This window comes from Heterocephalus glaber, unplaced genomic scaffold, assembly GCF_053883595.1.
Source record: "Heterocephalus glaber isolate CG9 unplaced genomic scaffold, H.glaber_assembly_v1.0 deba00001554, whole genome shotgun sequence".
In the NCBI taxonomy this organism is placed as follows: domain Eukaryota; kingdom Metazoa; phylum Chordata; class Mammalia; order Rodentia; family Bathyergidae; genus Heterocephalus; species Heterocephalus glaber.
In genome coordinates this window covers 68,178-91,708 of record NW_028258345.1, presented here as the reverse complement: position 1 = coordinate 91,708, position 23,531 = coordinate 68,178, and the positions used below count along the sequence as shown (strand labels likewise).

The 23,531-nt window shown below is 42.4% G+C and overlaps 1 long non-coding RNA gene and 1 pseudogene across 1 annotated transcript; one reads left to right on the top strand and one right to left on the bottom strand.

Moving 5' to 3' along the window:
- Positions 1 to 3,962: 3,962 nt before the first annotated feature.
- LOC147824107 (uncharacterized) lies at positions 3,963 to 9,646 on the top strand. Its single transcript, XR_015442793.1, has 3 exons — positions 3,963 to 4,224; positions 4,769 to 4,876; positions 6,875 to 9,646. It is a non-coding gene; the product is annotated as an uncharacterized LOC147824107 (long non-coding RNA).
- A 3,760-nt stretch (positions 9,647 to 13,406) lies between these two features.
- On the bottom strand, positions 13,407 to 15,507 carry LOC147824106 (uncharacterized; annotated as a pseudogene).
- Positions 15,508 to 23,531: the final 8,024 nt, after the last annotated feature.

The window sequence follows — 23,531 nt, the reverse complement described above, 5'->3', positions numbered from 1 at the left end:
ATAAATAAATAAATAAAATAGAAAAGGGTTGTGGATGTAGCTCAGAGTGAAGGTCTTGGGTTTAATCCCTGGTGCTGAACCAGAAAAAGCAAAGAAAAATAAGGTTTAAAATATTAATAAAGCCAAAAAAACAAGCTAGTGCTCCAAATGTAGGAGGAAATGTTCAGATTGATCTTTTTTAATATTTCACTAGGGTATAAATACCCATCCAGCCTCATTATTTGTAGCCATCAAACTGCAATGCAAATCTGAAGCACTGTGATAACTGCCCTTGCTGAAGTCCTAACTCTGATTGGACTTCTCACACAGGGATGATGTTTTCTAGCAATGAAAACAACATGAAAAAAGAGGCAAATTCTGTGAAGCAGAGACAAGGGCCAAGAGTTAGAGTGGATTGTAGTGGATCAGAAAATCAGAAAAATTTAGATTGTCGAAGAGTTTATTTGAGGGTGCTTCCAAGGCACTGAGAGCTGAAAAAGAGAAAATAATTTCCACTAATCGTTCAGGTCTCAGTTTAGATGCCAGTTTAATCTCTCCTCCTTCCCAATCCAGATGAGGACCTTGATGTACAAGGACGTCACTACCCTTTACTTATTCTTTACTGTGATTATCAGTTCACCACCAGGTAAAGTTTATTGGAATGAATCTTTGTTAATATCTGTCTTTTCTTTTAGATCAGAAGTTGGTAAAATAGGGCCCATGGGTAAAACCAGGCCCTACACCTGTTTTTGTGTGGTCTGCAAATTAAGAACATCTTTACATAAAGAAGTGGTAAGAACTAGGTGTGGTGGCACATGCCTGCAATCCCAGCACTCTGAGATTGCTCCAGTATCAGTGGTTCCCAACAAATGCTATGCTTGTGCCACAAAATGTTCCCTGCCCTGATCTTGTCCTTCTTATTTGATTGATTGATGATTGACTGATTGATTTTTTAAATAGCAAAACATTTTTGGTCCATTTTAGGCATACATAATGCCAACACGCACCATAGGGAATTTGCGCTTGTACGTGCTCTTACTTGATTCAGCCGCCTTTCTACCCAACCCTGATCTTGGTTATCTTTAAGGACTCCAGCCTTAGACCAGTGCCCCTCTTCCAGTGGGCTAGCAAAGCCAGCTGGGTCTACAACCTGGGGTCATCTCCTTATACCCCATTATGGCTGGACGGGAAAGAACCCTGATGCTAGTGAAAATAAGTGGCCCCAGCACACAAGCCTGTGCGCACACACACACGTATGGAGCTGGTTTGTAAGTGGAGTGCGTGCTTCTCCTATTCTTGGCCAAGAACAAGTCTCCTTCATTGCTCACCAGTGCTCACTCTTGCTACTCGCTCTGCAGTTCTGAGAGAAAAAGGGGCACAGTTTGGGGTCAGAAAGTGGTAGCAGAGTCACTGGGAATGGTGTTAAAAGTTCAAAACGTCAGGATCCAATTCTTGAATTCTTGAAGATTTTAATTGAATAAATCTGAAAGGAAGTCAATAAATCTGGGGGTTCTGTTGTGTGTGTGAGTTGTTTGTTTATTTTGAGACAGGGTCTTGCATTCTTGCTTTGGCTGCACAGGTACTAAAAATGAGGCAGGGTCTTGCTGTAGCCCAGGCTGACCTTGAACTCTTGACCCACCTGCCTTATCAGGTGCCAGAGTCACAGGTATGCGTCACCACACCTGGCTCAAAATCTGTTTTGTTTTTATGCAGTCTTGCAGATTGAATCAGCCTCTTTGTAGTGAGCCAGATCACCAATCCTTTTTTATTTTTTATTTTGAGACGAGGCATCACTAAATCACTAAGTTGACCAGGGTAGGTTCTCCTGCCTCAGCCTCTCAGAATGCCAGGAGTACAAGTGTGTGGTACCACACCTTAAATCTATATTTTTAAGTACATCAATTGCCAACATAACTTACTTTAGTGTCTAAAAAGGAAGTTGAGTTGCAGGTTATTTTAGCTGCTCTGAAAAGTGAGACTATGGACATTACTCTTAATTTTCTTCCCTTCTGAAGACAGTGCCTTGTACTTCTGGGAGAAGCAGCAGGCCAAGCCTTCTACCCATCTTTCACTGAACAGCTTAATGACAGTCAGTACATATTTAGCCAATTGACAGATTATGTGTGAAATCTGTAATTAGACAGTTAATTTTTTTTTAAAAAACGCTATATTTTGAAGTACTAATATGTACATTTTCAAGAGACTAAATGGTAGGTAATATCTCTGAACACATTTTTGTCTCTTATCTTTTTCCCTAGAAAAGGCCCTTTAGCTAGAATAGTATTATAGAAGAAAATGAAAATGACTGTTTTTTTTTTATTTTTAAAACAGTCTCACTATGTGGTCCAGTCTGGCCTTGAACTCTTGGCAACCCTCCTGCCTCAGTCTCCCAAGTGCTAATATTTGATACTTTAGGGAAAATAAATAACACTGTAGAGATGAGGAATTATAAAAATACAAAAAGAAAATTGTGTTTAAAAATGTGTGTATAGCCAAGCATGGTGGCTAATGCCTGTAATCCTAGCACTTGGGAGGCTGAGGCAGGAGGATTGCCTCAATCAAGTTCTAGGCCAGCCTGGGCTACATAGTAAATTCAGAGTCAGCCTGAACTACAAAGGGAGACCCTGTCTCCAAAAAAAAAAAAAAAAGCAGCAAAACAAAAAATAATAAATAAAATATATGTATATAGCCTGGTGTGGTGAAACATGCTTGTGACCATAGAACTCTGAGAGGCTGGGGCAGGAGGATCCCAACTTCAAGTCCAACTTGAGCAGTTTAGCAAAACTTGATCTCAAAAGCCTGTAATGTAGCTCAGTGCAAAGACCTTGGGTGCCATCCTCACTTCCACCAATAATAATAATAATGACGATGATAATAAATACAAAAACAAAATAAAATGCCTGTAAATGTGGTACACATCCCATGTGCTTCTCGCTCTGCCTAACTCCCACACTGAGTAACTGCGTCACTTCCAAGGCGCCAGCCCTGACTTACCCTCAGCCCTGGGGAATGAGTGAGGCTGCCCTAGGGGAAGATCCTGAGGTCCCCACCCTGAAGCCCCACCCTGAAGCCCAGCTCAGGGTCTTGAACGAGAACAAAAGGAGCCGATGACAGAAGTCATCAGACTTCCTAGGGGAAGTGTTGTGCAGGGCAGGTCAGCTTCTGTCCAGAAACAAGCTCCAGAGTGGAAGCATCTTCGCCTCTGGCAAAGTGAGACTTGGTCACCTCGGAGCGCTGTTGTGACCAGGTAGATACAATGCCTGCATCTGCATTAAACTCAGCCCAGTTCTTCCTGAAAACCTAAGCAGAGACAATTGCACTTTTTTTTTTTAAAGTGAAAGTAACTTTTTTGTTGTTTTTTTGAGCCAGGGTCTTGCTATATAGTTGAGGCTGGTCATGATGGTCTTTTTTTTTTTTTTTTTTTTTTTTTTTTTGAGGCAGGGTCTCCCTTTGTAGTTCAGCCTGGCCCTGAACTTACTATGTAGCCCAAGCTGGCCTCGAACTTGAAGCGATCCTCCTGCCTCAGCCTCCTGAGTGCTGGGATTACAGGCATGCACCACCACTCCTGGCAAAAGTAACTGAAAACTCCTAAAGCAGGGATCCTTTTCCTTACAAATCCCTGAGAAAGGGGAGACACTGCCTCTGCTATTGGAAGACCCCAAGTGTTTCTCTCTTCTGGTGAGCAGCCATCAGTGAACAGTTGTTTCCAAGCATTCTGCCAACGCCTTTTTAAGGAACTGAGACAGTTTCTAGCTGGGCACGGTGGCACATTCCCATAACTCCAGGGCCCTGGGAGGCTGGGGCAGGAGGATGGAAAGTTCGAGCCCATCTTGGGCAATTTAGGGACTCAGCAAGACCCTGTTTTAAAACATTAAAAAAGCCTGGGGATGTAGGTCAGTTTAAAGGCCCTGGGCTCATTTCCTGGTACCAAAAGGAAACAAACAAAGAGGAGGAAGAAGGGGGGCGGGGTGAGAAGGGCTTTAAAAGTCCATTGTTCAGTTTCTTGCCTTCACCGAGAGAGCTCCGACACACTGCCACGATCCTTTGCCATTTGATTCAAGAATGGCTTGCTCTTAGAATTAGATCTCAGGGGAACAGAGCTTGGAGACCTTCAAGTCTTCCGTTTTGCACTCACCCTACGGAATTGAGGGAGAGACAAGATTTCCAGGGGTGTTTACCTGCAACTCCGACCCCAGAGAGGAGCTCCAAATCGGGGCAGAGCGGCCAAGAGGGCCCCAGACTCAGGTGCGCTTTGACTTCCAGCTGGCAGGCCCTGCTTGTGGCATTTATAACCTCAGCCTTAGGCGATCACTCCAGCCAGGCTGGGGCCCTGGCACACGACAGTCCCCTCTCTCCAACTGGGGTTTAGACAGGCGACACTCGGGAAGCGCTGCTTAGAACAGGGCCTGGCACCAGGCAGCAGTCCCGATGAGGGAGCATTCCCCCGGGTCCACAAGTACTGGAATCTCACGGCCAGCGGGGACAGGTGCGGTTTCCTGAGGCCAGTAAGATTCCCGTAAGAGGCGCTTCAGTGTGAATGAAAGCATGAACTGCCTTCTTCACCCCTTTTCTCAGTAAGTCTCGCAGGAGTCCTTTGAGTGAGACTGCAGAACCCGTAAGTGAGAAGGAAGACTGTCCTCTCCTTTGAGTTTCCGGACAAACCGGATGGGATAGACACTAGCATCAGTATAATGTGTTTTCCAGCACTGTGGATTTAACCTAGAGCCTTCACACTGAGCTGCATCCCCAGCCCTTTTAAGGTTTGTTTGTTTGTTTGTTTTTGAGACAGGGTCTCAATATGTCGATGAAGCTGGTCTTAAACTCACTGTGTGGCCCAGGCTGGTCTTGAACTTCAAGGGATCCTGCTACCTCAATCTCCTGAGTGCTGGAATTACAGGTGGGTACCACCATGCTAGGTTCATTTAAATTTTTATTTTGTGCCAGGTGTGATGGTGTACGCCTGTAATCCCAGCATGCAGGAGGCTGAGGTAGGAGGATCACTGAGTGCCAGTCCATCCTGCGTTACTTAGTGAGTTCAAGGCCAGCCTGAGCCAGGTAGTGAGACCCTGTCTCAAAAAACAAACAAACAACAACAACAAAACAGGTAAAAAATATTTTTGAGACAGGGTCTTGCTAAGTCACTAAACTGTCCAGGCTGGGATTAAACTTGTGATCCTTCTACCTCAGCCTCCCAGAGTGCTGAGGTTGTAGGCATGTGCCACCAGGCCCAGCTCAAATATAATTTTATTTAAAAACTATGAACACATGAAAGAAAATTTATATATAATGTACAAATATAAGCATGCATTAGGTGAACCACGTGAAATCGCCTGGGGGTATTTCTGTTCTTTGCACTTTGACCAAGCTTAATACATTGGCTTGCGATTTTATACAAAATGCTTAAATGATACAATCGACAATTTATTGTCACTCATGGGGTCCGTCTAAAGACACTGTTCAAGCTGCTTCTATCTTCAAATAATTCTCTGACAAAACTAGGTTTCCAAATCTAAAAATATAAAACTACATTAATATAGACAAAAAGGGGTTTAATTGGGTAACTATCAGATTGCATTATCTAAATGAATTTTCCACTCTATTAAAATAACAATGATTTAAACTTCAAAGTAAACTCTGCCTTGTTGTTTACCCTACCACTCTAAGTATGCCTGTAAAATAGCTAGATCTTTTGTTAGACGTATGTTACTGGGCTTAATTTGCCTTTGTTCCTCTTAAAAGTCTTGATTCACAAAAAGGACAGAATCATTTTGAATCTGCTTTCCAACAGAATCTTCATTTATACCTGTGTGCAGAAATGTCTAATTCTGACTGGGTACAAATAGATGGAACATACAGTGAATGTGGAGATGTTAAGAAGAGGTTGGAGGGGATTGGAATACCAAAAAGCTCTAAGGGAATTACAGAATATTTATGAAAATATGTGGCACATTTTGAAATGCAGATGTCTCTGGAACTGGAAATGTAATCATAGGAATGAAAACTGTCTTTAATAAATCTTCTTAATTAAAATCTATTGTTCGGGAAAAAAATATAAATCCTCCTCCAGTATTAGAAACAGTAGCAAGAGGTGGGAAAGGTGTGGATTCGATCAGATTGCAGCAGCAAAGAATTGCTATTAATATTAAGATTCCCTGGTTATGGCCCTTTTTTTGTTTTAAGGCAAAGAAATGGCATTTTGGTAGACTGAACATAAATTGTTTGCCATTATGGTACTCAATGAGGTGAAAACAATGGAGATTTGTAGCACAAAAATATAGCCAATTATTAATGGAAATAGAGAGTGTGTTAGAGTCACTGTCAAATCACATGAACTTCTTTCCCAGTCACAAGGGCTTTGAATGGGTGTTGCTTCTGTTCAAAAGACTGAAAATCAATTACAAGAAGTAAACTTGGTCTGGCCTTCTTCTCAATATTCAAATACCCTCAATCTGTTCAATCAAACAGATTACTTAAAAATAAATATTTTTGAGACAAGGTCTCATTGTACAGTCCAGGTTGGCCTTGAACTCACTATGTAGCCCAGGCTGGTCTTCAACTCATGGTGATCCTCCTGGCTCAGCCTCGAGTACTAAGATTGCAGGCATGTGCCATCAAGCCTGGCAAAAATAATCTTTTTTTTTTTTTTTGAAATAGGGTCTTGCTATGTAGTTCAGGCTGGCCTTGAACTCACTGTGAATTTCTGGCTTTGTATTTGTGGTGATCCTCCTGCTTCAGCCTCCCAAGTGTTGGGATCACAGGCATGCTCCATCACGATGGGCTTAAAAATCAAAATGTTTACATGACATTTATGAAAAAATATGCATAAATATTTCTCTTCTTCTTAGTCTTCAATTATCATTAAACTTTTTTTTTTTTTTTTCTTTTTTGGTACCAGGGATCAAACTCAGGACCTGTGCTTTCCGGGCAAGTGGCGGAACCACTAAGCTAAATCCCCAGCCCCTATCATTAAACTTTTAAATCACTGGATCTTTCAGTTAAGCCAATGTGGCCTAATTGTCATAACATATCAATAAGTTGAAATAAGCTAATTCTAATTTGGGGGGTGGGGTAGGGTCCATGTAGTGTAGGCTGGCCTTGAACTCAGTATATAGCCCTGGCTGGCCTCGAACTCACAGCAATCCTCCTGCTTCAGCTTCTTGAGTCCTAGGATTACAGGCATGTGCCATCATGCCCAGCTAAAATAAACTAATTTCATAAGTAGGTGAGCTGAGGCAACCAGAGGTTGAGCCCCATAAGAGACGGGGCATAGTCAATCTCTGAAGACCCTCTCCTCAGTACTTTGGTGCATTCTGGAGCATAGGGTGGCCCCTGGTCATGAACGGCACACCTTGAAATCATTAGTATGCAGGGCCTTTTCCTGCTTACTTAATACAGGTGAGAGATGTTCCTACACACAAGGCAGATATAGGCTTGGACTAAGGACAGCAACCCCTGACTTTTGGGGAAAAGTCACAAGGGAATGAACTATTCTACAGTAACCACCCACTCGGGGCTTGGTTTCAGAGGCGCTTCCAGTCTCCTTCCAGAGAGCTTCTTAGCTCTCCTTCTTTAGCTTCCAGATAAACAGTTCTGTGGGTGTTTATTTTATGTCTGTCAGGGAGGGGCCTCCATTGCTGGTTGCAGGTGCCTGGACAACAGGTGGGGACGTTAGTTAGCAACCTCACTCCTGTGTGAGCAATGCTTCTCTCCTGTCGCCAGGACAGGGTCTGGGAGGGCGTTCTGCACATTTTGTGAGCACAAGGCTGGGAGTCTGTGTGCAAAAGACAGGTGTGGAGTTCTGTGTATAGAAGGAGGCTGTCACGTTCTCAATTCGCCCAGCAGCCTCTGCAGCCTCACTCCTGCCCGTGCAGAACAAGCACACTGGTGTTCTCTGGATGCTTCTTAGAAATGTAGATCCTCAGCCCCTAGCCCAAACCCCCTGACCCAGAGTTTGAAATTTAACACAATCCCCAGGCAGAGTATCTATGTGAAAGCTTGAGATGCACAGCTCTTAGGTCATATATTTGTGCTTCTCTATTAAAAAGAAGATCTTGTTTCTTTGAGATGGATCAAGAGTACAAACAACCCGTTTGCCATATACTGTATATCTTGTGATAATATTATATAGGGAACATGCTATCAAAAATAAAACATAAATGTGAAGACATGAGAAACATTTTAGTCTAGAAATGACTTTTTTCCAGAAAACATGAATAATTAAAATTCAGTGTCTTGTAAAAATTGTGGAAATTTTTTTCCTTTTAAGGAAGTTGGTTCGAATTGTTTAAGGCATGTAGAGCACATTGGGTGGTTGGCATCATCGGTCCCTAAAGGGCACACTGGACAGAAGACTCCCTCAAAGGCCCAGCGAGAGGCTGGGGAGAAGCTTGGGAAGGAGGCCTGAGCTGTACCCGGGGGTGGACATGCCTTCCTTTCCATGTTGCCCTCCAGAGGGACAATCAGACCACTCACCTGGTGGCTAGCCTACTGAGGAGAGCTACAGAAGAAAGAAAGAACTGCAAAAACCTTCCTACTGAGCATGATTAACAGCAGACTATATTTGCTACAGACTTGTTGGCCAGAAATTTCTTCTCTTGCTACTGCTGTGCCATGAGCCAGTTGGCTGCTGTCTTTCTTCCCAGAGGTGCTGCGGTGACAGGCGATCCTCCCATGAACACGCTGTGCAGAGGTGACGTGGGATTCCAAAGACTGCAGTGCTCTATGGAGTACATTGACATTTATGAAGAATTAGGACAAATGAGATGATTAAAATAGTGAAGCATATGCATCTTTTAAAGAGTAGATTTAATGTGACCACAGATACACGAGTCCTGCATAGTAACTAAGGCAAACATTTCTAAATAAAAATGACTCTTTAAGTATAAACACTATTTAGAAGATCTAGATTACATAAACTATTGATATAATAATGAAATGGAAGTACGAGAGCATACCCCAAATTAAGCAGCTTGTGACTTTTTCCTGTGTATGGTGTGTGCACTGAAGAATACATGTTTCAACTACTATACCGACGAGGAGAGGAGGAAGAAAGAGTTATCTCTGAGAGTTCCCGGGACTGAAGTTCCTTTCCACACTTTTTTTTACATGCCTACCTTACTGTAGAAAGTAAACTAAATTTTCAGGTAAAGTGTGGTTTATTGTAGAATAGAAAACAATTTTATACACATTTAAAAACAATCAGAATGTGTTTTTCACATTAAATTCATCACATATCAGGAAATATAAACATACCCGTATAAACAACACAGAACACTGTTCTCTCCACATTTTCATCATTTAAAATCTTGGTGGTGTCAAAATCTTTGGTTTCTTAACACTTCAGTCAAAAAGAAGTCCATTGGGTGGTACTTTTACTCATGTAGACAATGCATCTAAGTGTAAACATTTTAGCCTTTTATTCATTCATCATTCAACAAATATTTATTGAGCATGTAATATGTACCAAACACTGGGCAAAGATGCTTATCTTTCCACAGTTACAACCCAGTAATACACACCTGAAAACTGCATAGACAGAATGCTCCCCAATTAAAAAAAATAGCACAAGATAAACAGCTTCTTCAGTGGGCACATTCAATCAAAAAATATGGAATGTGGAACTGTAGTGTGGTGTCATATAATTTTATTCATGTTTTTGTACCTTAAAATCAACTCACCAAAATAGTGTAAGAAATACCTGATTTAAGTGAGAAGCATGAATAAGATATGGTATTTGGTACCACTTTTTCATGAATTAATTACATCAGGTCAGATGAGATAATTCCCAGATTACACACACACACACACACATATATATATATTATATAATATATATATGCACACTTATAGATGTTTGGCAAATACGCAAGTGCTTTATTTTGCACAATGATTCCTGCTGAACTTAATGTGTTAAATGCTGCCAAATACAAATATTTAAATGTTTAAAGAACAACTCACATTTTTTTAAAGAAACATCAACATGAATTATTTTCTAAAACTTTCCAGAATTACTTTTTTTTGTAAATTAACAGAAATTTTTCAACTTTGCCTTTTTGGATGCAAACTGGTTTTGAAGTAGTACAGAAAAACATACGTGAGTGTGAGTACACGGGGTCATACGTATAAAACACTGTCTGCAGACTCGCAGCTAAACCAAACTGCCCTGATCATCTTATTTGCGGTGATGAAGAGAGCCACTTTTAGTTTAATTTATACATGTTTTATTTTTCAAAAGTTGTCTAGGGTAAAAGTCTCCAAACGGTATATGCCGAACCTATACTAAGAATATGTGGCTCAACTATTACGGAATAAATGATCTCTTAAAGTTATTCTTTTCTTTTTGGTTCACATTCATTGTTAATATGAAACATTAAACAAGTCAAATAAACAAAATTGGAAAGATTTGGAATAAAACGTGTTCATGCAATGCTCCAAACATTACATAAAATTATACAGGAACAAGAAGAGAAACTGCAAATAATGGGTAAGTTTAAATTTATGAAAACTTAATTATGGCTTGCCATTCTTTATGTTTATCATATTCTATTTTTCTCAAATACAATAATGATTTTTGTTAGAAGTAAGTAATGTGGTAATTAGGGATTTTCCTCAACCTAGGCAAACAGGAGGACTATTTCAAGGGATAGAAAATCACAGCTTGGGAGTCATTTAAACTTTAAGATCTATAAGAAGGAATTTTAAATGTGCTAATTAAATACTTGTTACCATTTTGTGTAGGAATTCCTTTTTGTGAGAGGTGAATCACACATCTCTAAAGGAGGTAATAAGCACCCATCTGAAATTTGTATTGAAAGCTTTGCTAATTTTTTTTTTAAGAGTTGGTTTAAGGGAAAAAAAAAAAAAACATCCTTGGGCAGCACTGCTGAAAAATTAAACCTGTAAATTGAAAGAACTCGGTACCTTACAATAATGAAAATTTAATGATGTGAGGAAAAAAATCTAGAGTGTGCGAAGAAAATTGCCAGTAAAGGGTTTATACAGTTTAACACCTTATTGTGTATTTTTTTAAATTTAATGGTTTCCTTAGAGTGAATAAGTGCCTACATTTCTAACCATCTTCTAAGTATTTTTTTTCCTAATACTTAGGAAACTAGTCTTGAAGGGACAGAAACCTGACCTCTCCTGTGTGTACAGACAGGAAATTTATTCAGCCTATCTCCTTAGATTGGCTAAAAACAATGTATCAATTAATAATGTATTGTGTGTTGACCGTTATGTCATATGTGTGCCCACACCAATGTTAAGGTAACCAAATAGCTCACGGACTTTTACTGTTTTCAGGTAATTCACACTCTCTCGCCACACAGCATGAATGAGTACCTCTCTGTTTATTTAATGTTTTATTTTCCTAGGTTTTGCAATTCAAGAATTATCTCATGCTTGAGTTGACCCCTATATAGTTATGTTTCCTCCAAATAAAGCAAGTTAGGATATCATATGAGGATAAACCCTACAAAAAAATATGTTCTATGTTTTCTAGAATGCAGGCCTTTCAAAAGAGTGGCAAATGGGATTTTGGAATGTATGCTCTTTGGTTGCTATCATTACAAATTTTAAAAATTTTCTTTGATTTAATGATATATTCTGATATAAAGCCGAATAAAAAACTTTCTAACCAGAAGTATAAGTAAACAATAACCTATCATTTTTCCAGAAGTATGACTGGCAAAAGGGAAGATCTCGTAAGATTTGTAGAATCTTGTAAAATATGCATTAGTGTGAGTATAGACTGAATGTGTAAAACTCTATTTTGATTTCCTGCAATTTACTTACCATTGGTTTAGAAGTTTAAAATTTCCATTATAATTTCACACTTACATTGGCACAATTTCCAGAAAGAAGAAAAATATGGCACAATATGTATGTTTTCTCCTCCTTCCACTTTTATATACCATACATCCTATTGTTGATTTACTTTAATTCTAAATTTTAAAATATGATTTCAGAATTAATACTATTTCACAAGAATCACTCCTAATCACATGTAATTTTATTAATTTTCAAATAAAGACCCCAGAATCCAAATTATCCATTTTCAATTTGGGGGACAGAAGAGACAATACAGGTAACAGAATAATAAAATATCAACATATTTTGGATTCTTTAAAGAACCATGCTTCGACAGTTTCCTACACAAAGGAGTTACAGTAGTAGAATTTACAAAAAACTTTATGTTTTAAGATTATTAATGGTGGTAAGATTAGCAAAAAAAAACTAGTGTAGAAATTACTATAGAATGAACACCTTGATAAAATCGAAGACTCAAATTAAGAGCATCATAATATCTAATACCAAGACTTAACATTACAGTTCATTAATCCATTATAATTCATTAGACAAATGTCCCAAGGAGAGGGCAGAATGTACAATGAGTGTTTTCTGGAAATGAATTGCTAAAAATTAGTAGAGTCTGAAAAGACTTGAGAATTGGAAGCTCCAGCTGGGTTTAAAAGAAGGGGGGAAGGGATTTTATTCACTGTTAAATATTTGAAACACCACTTCAAAACATAAAACCATGACTGTCTCATCAGTTCTTAGTGCATCAGGCAGACTCTGACTCTCTCTTTAGGTATCTTTTTCCTTTCTAAAGATGTGCTTTAAAAACATGCACACAGGACATTTTACGTTGATTTAGGTAGACTGGAGAGGACTTGGTTCAGAGTAGGATTTCAAATTGTTCCACTAAATACAATAACATTTGCACCCATGGCAGCGGTCCATAATAATTTAAAAGATTTCATTTTACTTATCATTGCAAGCCATTATCTGATCATATTTGACCTACATATTAATATTTTCATTACCATTCAAGACCCTTGCCCCCCCTCCTTTTGCTCTGTATAAACTGTCAGCCCTCTTCACAGATACTATTTATTTATTCTGGAAATATCTGGAATTCTTTCACCCTGTCTTTTCTTTGGGACTCCCTCTCTTCCTCCAAAGTATTGATATTAATGTTTGGGGGAGGAGGACACATCCAACCAAAGCCATAAGACAGGGAAAGAGGTCCCTCTTGATGGCATAGTATGCGAGAAGTAGAAAAGCAGAGGGGAAAAAAAAGAAAATGATAATTGTTTTCTCTAAGGCTATTATCTAATGCGAAAGCAAATAGTCAGTCTGGAAATCAGCTAACAGAAGGGGATTAGAGAGGAGATCTGAGAGTGGCTTGATTCCTAGCAGAGCTGTCTCTCCAGCCAGTGATGAGACGCAGGCAGGGCAGCTAGGAGCGCTCCAGATGGCCTGGGAAAGTGGTCGTCTTGGGTTACTGCAGGGCACTGGGGCCACCGGAGCACAGGCGACCGGGGAAGGCATCATTAGGGAGTCGGCCCCGGGTCCAGTCTGCGAGAAGGCGAGGCCAGGAAGGAGGCCGCCCGCCCGTGCACCCCGCTAGCCGGGCCTGCCCATTGTTAACATATACTTGACCTCCGTGACCCCCGCGCGACACAGATGTCTCCCACCTCCGCCGCCCCTCGCCCGGCCGCGCGCCCTCCCCCCTGCACCTGGTAGCGGGCGCGCGCGGAGCCAGCCTGGCGCGGGCGCTCTCGGCGCACAGCGCGCGGCGCTCCTGCTCCCCGGCGGACGCCCGGCCGCCCTGCAGATAAATGCGTCGCCTTCCTCGAGAGTGAGCGAGGGCGGGCGAGGCAGACGCAGACGCCGCCTGTGACAGTGGCAATTCCCTGCGCCCCACATCACATTTGTCTGCTACCGCAGCTACAACAGAAAAGCGGAGGGAGGGAGGGAGGGAGGGCGTAAGGAGGAGGGAGGAGGGGAGAGCAGCTCCGCACGGCTCGGGCTCTGCGCGCAGGCTGCGTGCGGCTGGCGTCCCCGACCCGGGCTTCCTGCGCCGCGGCTCGCTGTGCGCGGCGCCCGGGCAGCCGCAGGCGCTGGGCTGCGCGACTCCGCGGCCTCCTGCGAGCGCGCGTGGCGGACACTCTGGCCTCGCGAGGGGAGCCGCGCCGCGCCCTCGCCCCCTGGCCAGCACGGGAGACAGGAAGTTTTATTTGCAGCTCGGAGCCCGTGGCGGATGGTGGGACTCTCCAACCCTGTGCAGTGTAAGTGCCCGCGGGCGGGCGGCGGGGACGGGCTGGGGCTGTTACTGTTAATTACTGTGCCGATGACCGTCATCTTCGCGTGGACCGTTCGACCAAGAGGCTCCAGGCCGTGCTTGTCGCTCGCTAGAGCAGACCGCGCGCCTGGGCAAAGCAGCGGCGCGGTGACTCCGTTCTGCGGTGACACTCAACTTCGCGGGTCGGCCGAGGATGCGATTTTTACTATTACATCTCTCCCACTGCCTTTGAAAAATATTTTTTCTTTCCTCTCCATGATCGCCACATGTGAGCAGGAAAAGAAGTATGTTGCCCCACACCCCGACAAAACAGCTGGTCAAGGTGCCCACGGTGTGTTTGGCAGGTGGCCCTAGACCAGCGTCGTGGTGCTTTTTAACTGGAAGCGAAAAAGTTGCTTTTGACGGTGGAAAACTTAGCCCTAGGAGCGAGCGAGGCGGAATCCTAACTTGGCCCGAGCCTGCTGCCACTAGGGTGAGAGTGCTCAGCGAGCTGCCCGCGAACTTTTCCGTCACTCCTGGGCATTTGGAGTGCCCGAGTGCGAAGCCCCTGGACAAACGGTGGGCAGCTGCTCTCGGAGTGCCGGCCGGCCGCGCCCGCCTGGGACAAGTCTCGGGCTCCGCAGCCCGGGACCCCGGGGTAGCTTCGCCCCTGCGGGAGCTCCGTGAGCCCCGGGCTCCGCCGCCTTGGCCCCCTCACTGTCTGCGTCGCCGCCCCGGCCGTCGGCCTCTCCTGGGCGGAGAGCAGAAGCCCAGACGGAAGCCGCGTCCGAGAATTCCTTTCGTTTTGCAGAAATCCCTCTGGTGAAGCCCCGCACCCGGCCGCTCTGCGACCCCCGGGTACCCGAAAGGGACGGGATGATGGGCACATCCGGACCCCTCTGGGGCGGACCGGCGCTGAGCCCGGTGCTTTCAGCCAAGACGTTTATGTCAGAAGAAGGCGTTTAAATCCGTTTTTTTGGAAACTTTTTTGTTTTGTTATTTGGTAAGAGCGGTCGACCCTTGGAAAAGTTTGAGGATTATGATTCCGGGAAGTAGGATGTGAACCACGACTGTTACTAAAAATAGCCGTTTTCTCTCCTCCTCTTCCCCCAAAGGGCCTTTCAGTTGGGAGGATTTGGCTGAAATGTCCTGCAGCCTTGGTCTCCCTTATTCCTTGCACAGCGTAGAGGAGAAATCTTTTTCGAGTTTAGTTTTTCTTCAAGATTGAACAACACAGATCCGAACGCGTGCCCGCCCGGCTGCTGCTTCACGGGGAAATCTGCAGCAGGTCGCTCGGAGGGGGAGCTGGTACTCCCTGGGAGGAAGGAGATCCTGCAGCACCGGCGGGGAGGGCAGGGCCCAGGGAGTGAGGACCCGCAGAGCCAGAGAGGCCACTCCAGACCAACTTCATGTGCTTAATGTAACTCTGAGCCCTCTTGAATTTTTAACTTCGCTTCCCTTAATTAATCTGCCCAGGGCCTGTGTATAAATGGCTGTCTACAGCTGCTGCAAATTGATTTATTTCCTGATAAAGGTTGGGTTGCTGACCAAAGCATTCTTTCTACCTTCTGTGTGAACTGAAATGTGTTTTACAGGATTTTTTACCCCTCCTAGTCTCCTTTTAAACATCTGGACCATTTTTAAGTGCACTCAGTGGCTTTTATTATCATTCCCCTCGTTTGCATAGACCGGGAGTGGAACTGGGTCTGTGCCCAGTGAGTCCACACTCCCTAGAATACAAATTGACCAGCTTCTCTGTGATAAACGGTTTGTTAGTGTTGGGGCCTCCTTTAGAGTTTATTGCAGCGTTTTGCCATCACCATGTGAGGCTTCTGTTGTGTCCAGTTTCTCCTGTCACACAGTTCCTTAGAAAAAATCAACAAATACCATCATTGTTTCTTAAAACAGCATGGTCCCAATTTAGCTTTGATATGTACAAACAGAAGCAAATTCATAATTCTGTGCATTTCCTCCTTGTTTATCCTTATAGTCTACTTTCAACATTATGGTGGCTGTCAGATAATAGAAATAGGGTGCTATGATTTAATTTTGTTTTATTCTTTAGAATAATAAAATACCCAGTATTTATCAGAGAATCTTTGAGCCAGGCTGGTTTTTTTTTTTTTTTTTTTTTTTTACAGCAAGGATGGATGTAGAAGAAGTTGAAATTTATCCTTTTCTGTGTTAGATGTAGCATTTGACATCCATTAGTTTATTTTTTCAAAAGACAGAATTCCAACAAAATAACCACAGAATCAGTCTTGCACACAAAAATTGACTTTGAGATTATTCTGAGAATTACTTTATATTAAATATCTTTGTTTAAACATTGATAATTTAATTACAAACCATTTATACAGCAGTCACCTTATTTGCAAAGCTAAATATTGTGTGGGAGAATTTCAGAATGTAGCATCTCCAGTGTCCAGATCTCCATAGTAAAAGCAGTGGAGAAAACTATTTTTTCTGTAATGCTTGAACAACTCAAAGCAGACCAGAAGTCTTTGAAATGATATTCTTCTTTGTAGCCTAAGTCTCTTTGACCCACTAATACCTGGTAATAATTTGACTTTAAAATGATCTTTTAAAGGACATTCTTAATAAGTCTTGGACCTGCAGAACAATACAAACCTCACTATTAAATTGCAAGTTTCTGGAAACAGTAGGACAGTTAATGTTTCAGTTACAGGGCTGCAGTTTTTTTTAATACTTTCACAATTTTTCTTTTCTGAGAGAAGCAAAGTATTGCTCTTGCTGTTAGTATTTGATATGATGAGCTCTCCCATTGAAGTGTTAGTCTAAATATTTTCAGATGAAAGAACACTTCATAAATTGCAAAGAAATACACAAAGATAAGGTGCTATTATAATTTATGTTATTGTAAAATTGAAGCTTAGCTAATCTTTTCTCCCCCCTATTTTTTAAACATTGAAAAGGGATCACCAGAAAGAAATGCTTCCAATAGGAATGCTGGTCAGTGGTTGTCAGTTTAGGACATTCTTCACTGTCAAATCCTGTTTCTCACTTCTTTGATATGAACATCAGCTGACAGGCACTGAATGCAAAGCCTTCTTCATTGAGGTTTTATACAGGCAACATAGCCCTTCATAGCAAAGGAGTCTGAAAAATTGGCACCTGCAGGATTTGCATGTGAAAAAAACCAAGTCAGTTGCATTTTGCTGGAGTCTATTACTGTAAGTTATGTAAGTTCAGTGAGAAAAAGGGTATTTATTTGTTGCAGTTTGGACATTTAGAGGTTCTTTGTTTTATGGACATCTTATTCATCATATAGTGATGCACAGACTGTTGATAGCAGAAGCAGTGAGAACTGAGCTCTGACTTTATAGAAGTTATTTATTATGGAATGGAGTTGTTTTTAACCATATGTTTGTAGAGTGCACTTAGATTCATAGTTAATTTTTAAAATGTGACTGAAAAAATGAACTCATTGAACTTTGAGAATAATCAGAAGTTAAATACATAAAATTAGGTTAACACAAACATCCTTTGAAAACAATCTGGGATTTTAAGACTTACATACTTCAGTAACAACTCAGTGTATAAGAAAAACATTTAAACCTCTTGTATTTATAAACTCGAGAAAAATGTTAAGTTTCCCCCAGTTTTACTTGTTAAATTATGTTTGTCACCTAAATACCCTTTGAAAAATTATGGTTGACCCTATTTATGCAAGCTAACCAACAAATGTTAAACCAACTAAAAACCTTTGTGACCCATTAGTGGGGACATTTACCCAGGGTAAGCTACTTACTATTATCTAACGAGACACCTTCCAACTTCACTCTTTTACAGCCATTAATATAAGAGTTCCTAAATAATGTTTAAAGAACAGTGAACATTTTATTAAAGCAAACATTAGTTCAGTTTAATGGAGGTAATTGTAAGTGATAAGACAGAGCAGGTTATCTCCGTGTTGTTTAAACAGAAGGAGCTACTTTGCACCATTTCCAGTAGCCATCTGTAGAAGAGAAGGGTTTGCACCTGTCTGTCCACACTAATTATAGATTAGGGCCAAAGAAATGAAATTCGAGGAGGTTTTCAGCTAATGAAATCCATACTGATTTTATTGTAAATGTGTTTTATGTAAAGAGGATGATGGTTGAGTTATGAGTGAATAAATCACTATGTAGCTGCTAGGTACTTGGTTTTGAAGCACAATACTGCTGCATTAACCTTTGATATTAAAGAAAAATGACAAACAACTTAGACATGGATGCTAGCCTTTGTTTGGCATCCATGCTACAATTTAGTGAGCAGCAGTGAAGTTCAGTGTGCGATTTAGAAATGTGCTAGAAAGCAGCTTAAACAGTAAGAATATTTTGATACTCAAATTCAGATGAAGTAGAAGGTAGGCGCTGTTTTAACTTATGCATGTAAAACATCAGAAAATTAGAAAGCTGTTTCCTTTTTTCTGCATTTCAGCTTCATATACATGAGAAATTAAAGCAAAATGAGTGAGGAATGCATTCTGCAATAAAAGGTCACATGAATGTCTACCACATCTGTTTATAGTAATTATGAACATAATTAACATAAGAATTACAAATGAAATAATGACAAGCTGAGCAATGAGGTATTATGCCATAATGGTCATATGTTGGAATTCTCACATTATAGCACACTAGAATTCACATACTCAAAGAAAGAAAGAAAATGCTAGATTTATATCTGAATTAATGCTTCAAAACTTATCTGCCTGGGGCAGATGGACTTCTTGCTTTTGTTGGATGGTAACCTATTATTAAGAAAAGAAATAGTTCAAATTAAGATTTCTCATCTCTAGCCTGGACTTTTAAGACAGCTGTGATTCTAGACACCAGTTTCTATTATACACTTATTCTGTGATTGTACCTCTTGCTTATTGTATTGCTTTTTTGTTTTTAATCGAAAGCTTTGAAGCAAAATGTTTGCTTTGGAAGAGTGTCATGGATTTGTCCCATTTGAGAATTGGTTAATCTTTTCTATAACTGTGAGCCAAAAGTCAATGAACAAACAAGGTAGTGGAAATACTATACTTTACACAGTAAGCGCATTGGCAGATTAGCTTTTGCTCTTTTCTTTATGTCTAGTGTTTGGATGCCTTATAAAGGAAAAATTGTTCTGGGTTTGAAAGCAGTGCGGTACTATGGATTTTTTTTTAAAGTAGCATTTCTGAAAAGAACATGTAATGGAAAAATCAGTGGGCATTTGTGAGTTGCATTTTTCCCCCTACAGTTCCATTGGATTTTGGGGTGTTCGTATGTAGTCTGTGCCCAAAGTGATCTAACTACAATGCAGTAAAGGGGGATGGTAGTTGTGTCTGCTTCTGGTTACAGAGTGCAGCTTTCTATAACAGCGAGAGAAAAGGTGAAAGGGGACATTTTATGAGAACCAAAATGATACTCTAGAAATGTTATTAAATTTAAAACACGTAGGAATGACAGATTTTCGTCCATTTAGAGCTCACTTGATTTTGTAATGCAGCCTGACAAGTGGTTTACTTTCTACGCTTGCACCCTTCTCTAACCATTGAACCTGGTCACTTTTTGAAGATTTATGGAGAAATATTACCTTGTTCTCGTCTCAGGGATACCACGAGGTTTTCCACATTATTGGATTACTGAAGGATTGTAGCAGACCCCTTTTTATCTGACATTCATTGCATGACAAGATTTTCACACGTGCCCTTCCCCCACCACGCCCAGCTTTCTTCACTTGTTACCTATCCAGTTTCCCTTGCTTCTTTGCTTGGGGTGGGAGCATGAGGGATGGAGGAGGGGGCTGCACTGCACGTAAAACTGATTTTTGGCTAAGTGATTTGGAGGAGGACTGTTTGATTAAACAATGGCCCTCCTTATTTTCTAAAGGGCCTCTTAAAAATGTCTCCCCTAAAAGGCAACTGCTGGTTTTCTTGCACATCTAGGGGCTCATTAGCCCTATTCCCCTCTCCCTGTATTTTTTTCCCTTTCTTCTGAGATCCCATATTTTATGACCCCAAGTTTCACAGCAGCTGGGGCTCCAGTGTGCGCCATGAAAAATTAGGTAGTTTATTGGCTCCTCCATTCTGAACTCACTTTTTCCTGCTGCACTCAGAGCTCCTTAACCAAGCTTCAATGCCTCAAAACCCTACATAACCAGATACCCCCCTCCCCCCAGTAAAAAAAAAAAGCAACAACAAACCCCTCTTTGCTGCATTATCTGCACTCCATTAAGGATCTGATCAGATGTTCAGATTGTCTGATGGGTGCATTTAAAAGTGAAAAGGGGCCCCCGAGGGACTACTCAGGTGTATCTCCCTTTGGACCCCACGGAGGAGGAGGATGAACTCTGGTCTGACGGTGGAGCCTTAGCCCCTGCTTGTTCTCTGATTGATTCCTGGGCCCTGGGTGGGTGAAGAGCTGTGAGGCAGCTCAAGCCCAGATTGATTGCCTCAATTTCAAATTCCCACTTTCAAAATAGACTCTCAGACGTACACAGGAGGAGCCCCCTCCCACAACAGTTTCTGGAGGTGGAGCAGGTGTCTCAGTCACCTGTAGCTACCAATCACAAGTGGTCCTCCTTATCGCAGTGATGCGGGCTTCCCGGGTCTTCAGCTGGGACACATTAAAGCCCCCGGGAAGGTGCGGGTTTCGATCTGCCTGTGTCCGTGTCCATATGTATGGGTGGGGGTTGGAGTGGAGGAGTCTCCGGTGAGCAGGGAAAGGGGCAAGGATTCCCACTGAGGAGGTTGGTCTGGAGGGCTGCAGGAGCTTGTGCGCCCACTAGGTTTGTTTTGCAAATTGTGGCTGTTTGGGTGGAGGTGAGGTGCTGAAGGTATCCTAGTCACGCTCTGCCCAAAGCCAGCTCTAGATCCCTCTCTGACCTTGACAGAACCTCTAAAATGTTCCCGCAGCCTGGCCCGGGAGCAGAGAGCGCATTGTGCTGGTGCGGTGGCCCGGCTCTGGCTCGGAGGGACAGGCGACCCCCAGCCCTGGCTCTCACCCCCAGCCGGCCTTAGGGTGGCTCTAGCCCACTTTGCAGCCCCTGAGCCCCCCGCTCCTCCATCCCTTTTGAGTCCTTCCCTCCTGCCCGCTTCTCTTCCCTCTCCCCCCGTCTCTCCCACTCTTCCTCCCTCTCCCGCTCCGTCTCACACGCACCCTCTGTTTATTTTCCTGCCTCCATCTGGGCCCTGCTGATATTGTAATCACCCTGATGCACGTTGGCTTCTCTCCTCTCCCTCCTGTGCTCACACACTCACTCACACACAATGTGCCATCCTGACAAGCCTTTTACTTCTGATAAGCTCCGATGTGTGTTTAATGAATACAAAGCCGTGGTCTGGGTGCCGCCTCGGCCGGGGCCGCCTGCGCTGGGCTCCTTTGCCAGAAGGTAATCTCCGCGCGCGGGGGAGGGCGCGGGGGAGGGGAGGGGGAGGAGAGGGGAGGGGGCGTCGGGGGAGGGGAGGGGGCGCGGGGTGGGGGGCGGCTCTGCTCGCTCCCGCTCCCGCGCTCCCTCTCCCAGCGATTCAGAAGTCGATAAGACCCGGAGAAGTGAAGATGTAACATGTTATCTGTCGCTCCTCTTAGCTGGCGGAGAGAATTTACATCTAAAGATTAGCAGAGGGAGAAAGAGAAATCTGCCTTTGTTGTGCGGGGTTAGCAGGAGGCATCAGCCCTGGCCTTGACGCTATCTCCCATCACCTCTGCTATCCAGACAGGACTCAGCGAGGTGAGATTACCCGAGGGCCTTATCTTTAATTGGGTTTAGTTTTGCCAGTCTGAATAGGTTTAAAGAGTCTCTATAAAGGGGGAACAATAGATTATTTATTGAGTGGACGTGGAAGCCTTTAGATGAAGAAGAGAGAGAAAATGCTGCTTAACAACTTGATTAGTTCTTTTTTTTAAACATTTATTTTAAGGTGAGGCTGTGGCCCTTCTGATGGAGGAAGAAAAAGGGCAGGGAACTTAGGTGCAGTCTGAATGACTTCAAGTGTCTTGTTTGGGCTTCATTTCCACCCTGTCTTTCTGGGAGCCAGGCACCTGTGCTATTTGAAAGGCGTTTCATTGGCCCCTCCTATTCAGGATTGACAAACTGAGGGCAGAGGGCAGAGGCTCCGGGCATTGGTCATGAATATTTGGTTTTGTGTGGTGTTTGGGGGTGATGTAGTGATGCTGCTAGCCGTCCTTGGATGAGTGAGATAGGCGAATGAAGCCTACTTTTAATATGGAATGAGCTGATGCTACAGTGTGTTTCAACTCTTGCTCGAGAGAGAAAAACCCACTCCAACTCTCTTAGGCAGATTTGTATTTAGGGTGGGAACCATGGGGGGGTGGTGTTGGGTCAGTTTAAAAAAAGAAAAATCGTTTTCTTGACTCATGAATGTATTTAAAAAATTCTAATATCAACTTCAGAAGGTTCTTAAAATGAATAAAAGTAGGATGATTACTGTTACCTCCTACACATTGTCAAGAAAGGTGTTTTCATAGATAGATAGATATCCAGTAACTAAAAGGCTAATTAAAATTTGTTTAAAGCCGGAGGGGCATGTTTCCTTGTTGACAGCAGCAGATCGATTGGATAAGACAATAGAGTCCCATTATTTTACTTCCATTGACTGAGCATATTGACATTTCAGGTCTGCTGTTGCCTCAGTGAGCAGGATGAAACATTGAGATTCACAGTCCAACTGGTCAGTGTGGCACATATATTACTGTGGATGATTTCTGCCTTGGGTTACTGCATCACCCAGGCAGAACTGGAAAGGACAGCCTGGAATCCTTTAGAAGAGTGGGTAGCGCTTTCCTGGCTAAGAATCTGACAGTGTATCGTAGGAGCAGCATTAATTTTACCCAGAATTGGATGTTACATAGAAATACGAAGAGTACTTTTTACTGCTTTATTTAAAAATTGGAGACATGACCTAGCTAACAATCTTGGTTGTTTTACGTAAGAGAAGACCCATTTCCAAGATTTACCTTTACCCCTCCCTGGAGGTGTCCAGTGAATCATCAGGTCACGCTTTATTTAGGTGACCAGCTGGTGCTTAAGTGATATCCATTCTCCCCCAGTTCAGGATATTCAAACAGACTAGCACCAGTTAAATCTATATCTGCTAAAGGAATATGTATATAGGGTCCCTTAAAAAATAGGACCTGATCTGACTTGTGGTTTCCAGTTTTCTTTTGGTGGGTGGACTCTGCAATGAATAGGATGTATATATTTTATACTCCTGTGCATGCATAGACAGTGATATGTATAAATATGTGTGTTCCAAACAAGTAGAAAAAACACTATTTAGCATTTTAGTATCTTTGAAGTGCAATCTACTGTTTTACACATTTTGTATAGTCTTTACATAATAAAATTAAATATTAGGCAAACATTGAGTCAAACATGAACCATATAAAAAGTTAATATGGAAAAAAGCCAGAAAGGACCTAACATATTTTTTGAAGTTTAATGAACGTATGGAACTGTTATGGATATGACTTGTACACAGCATTGTTGC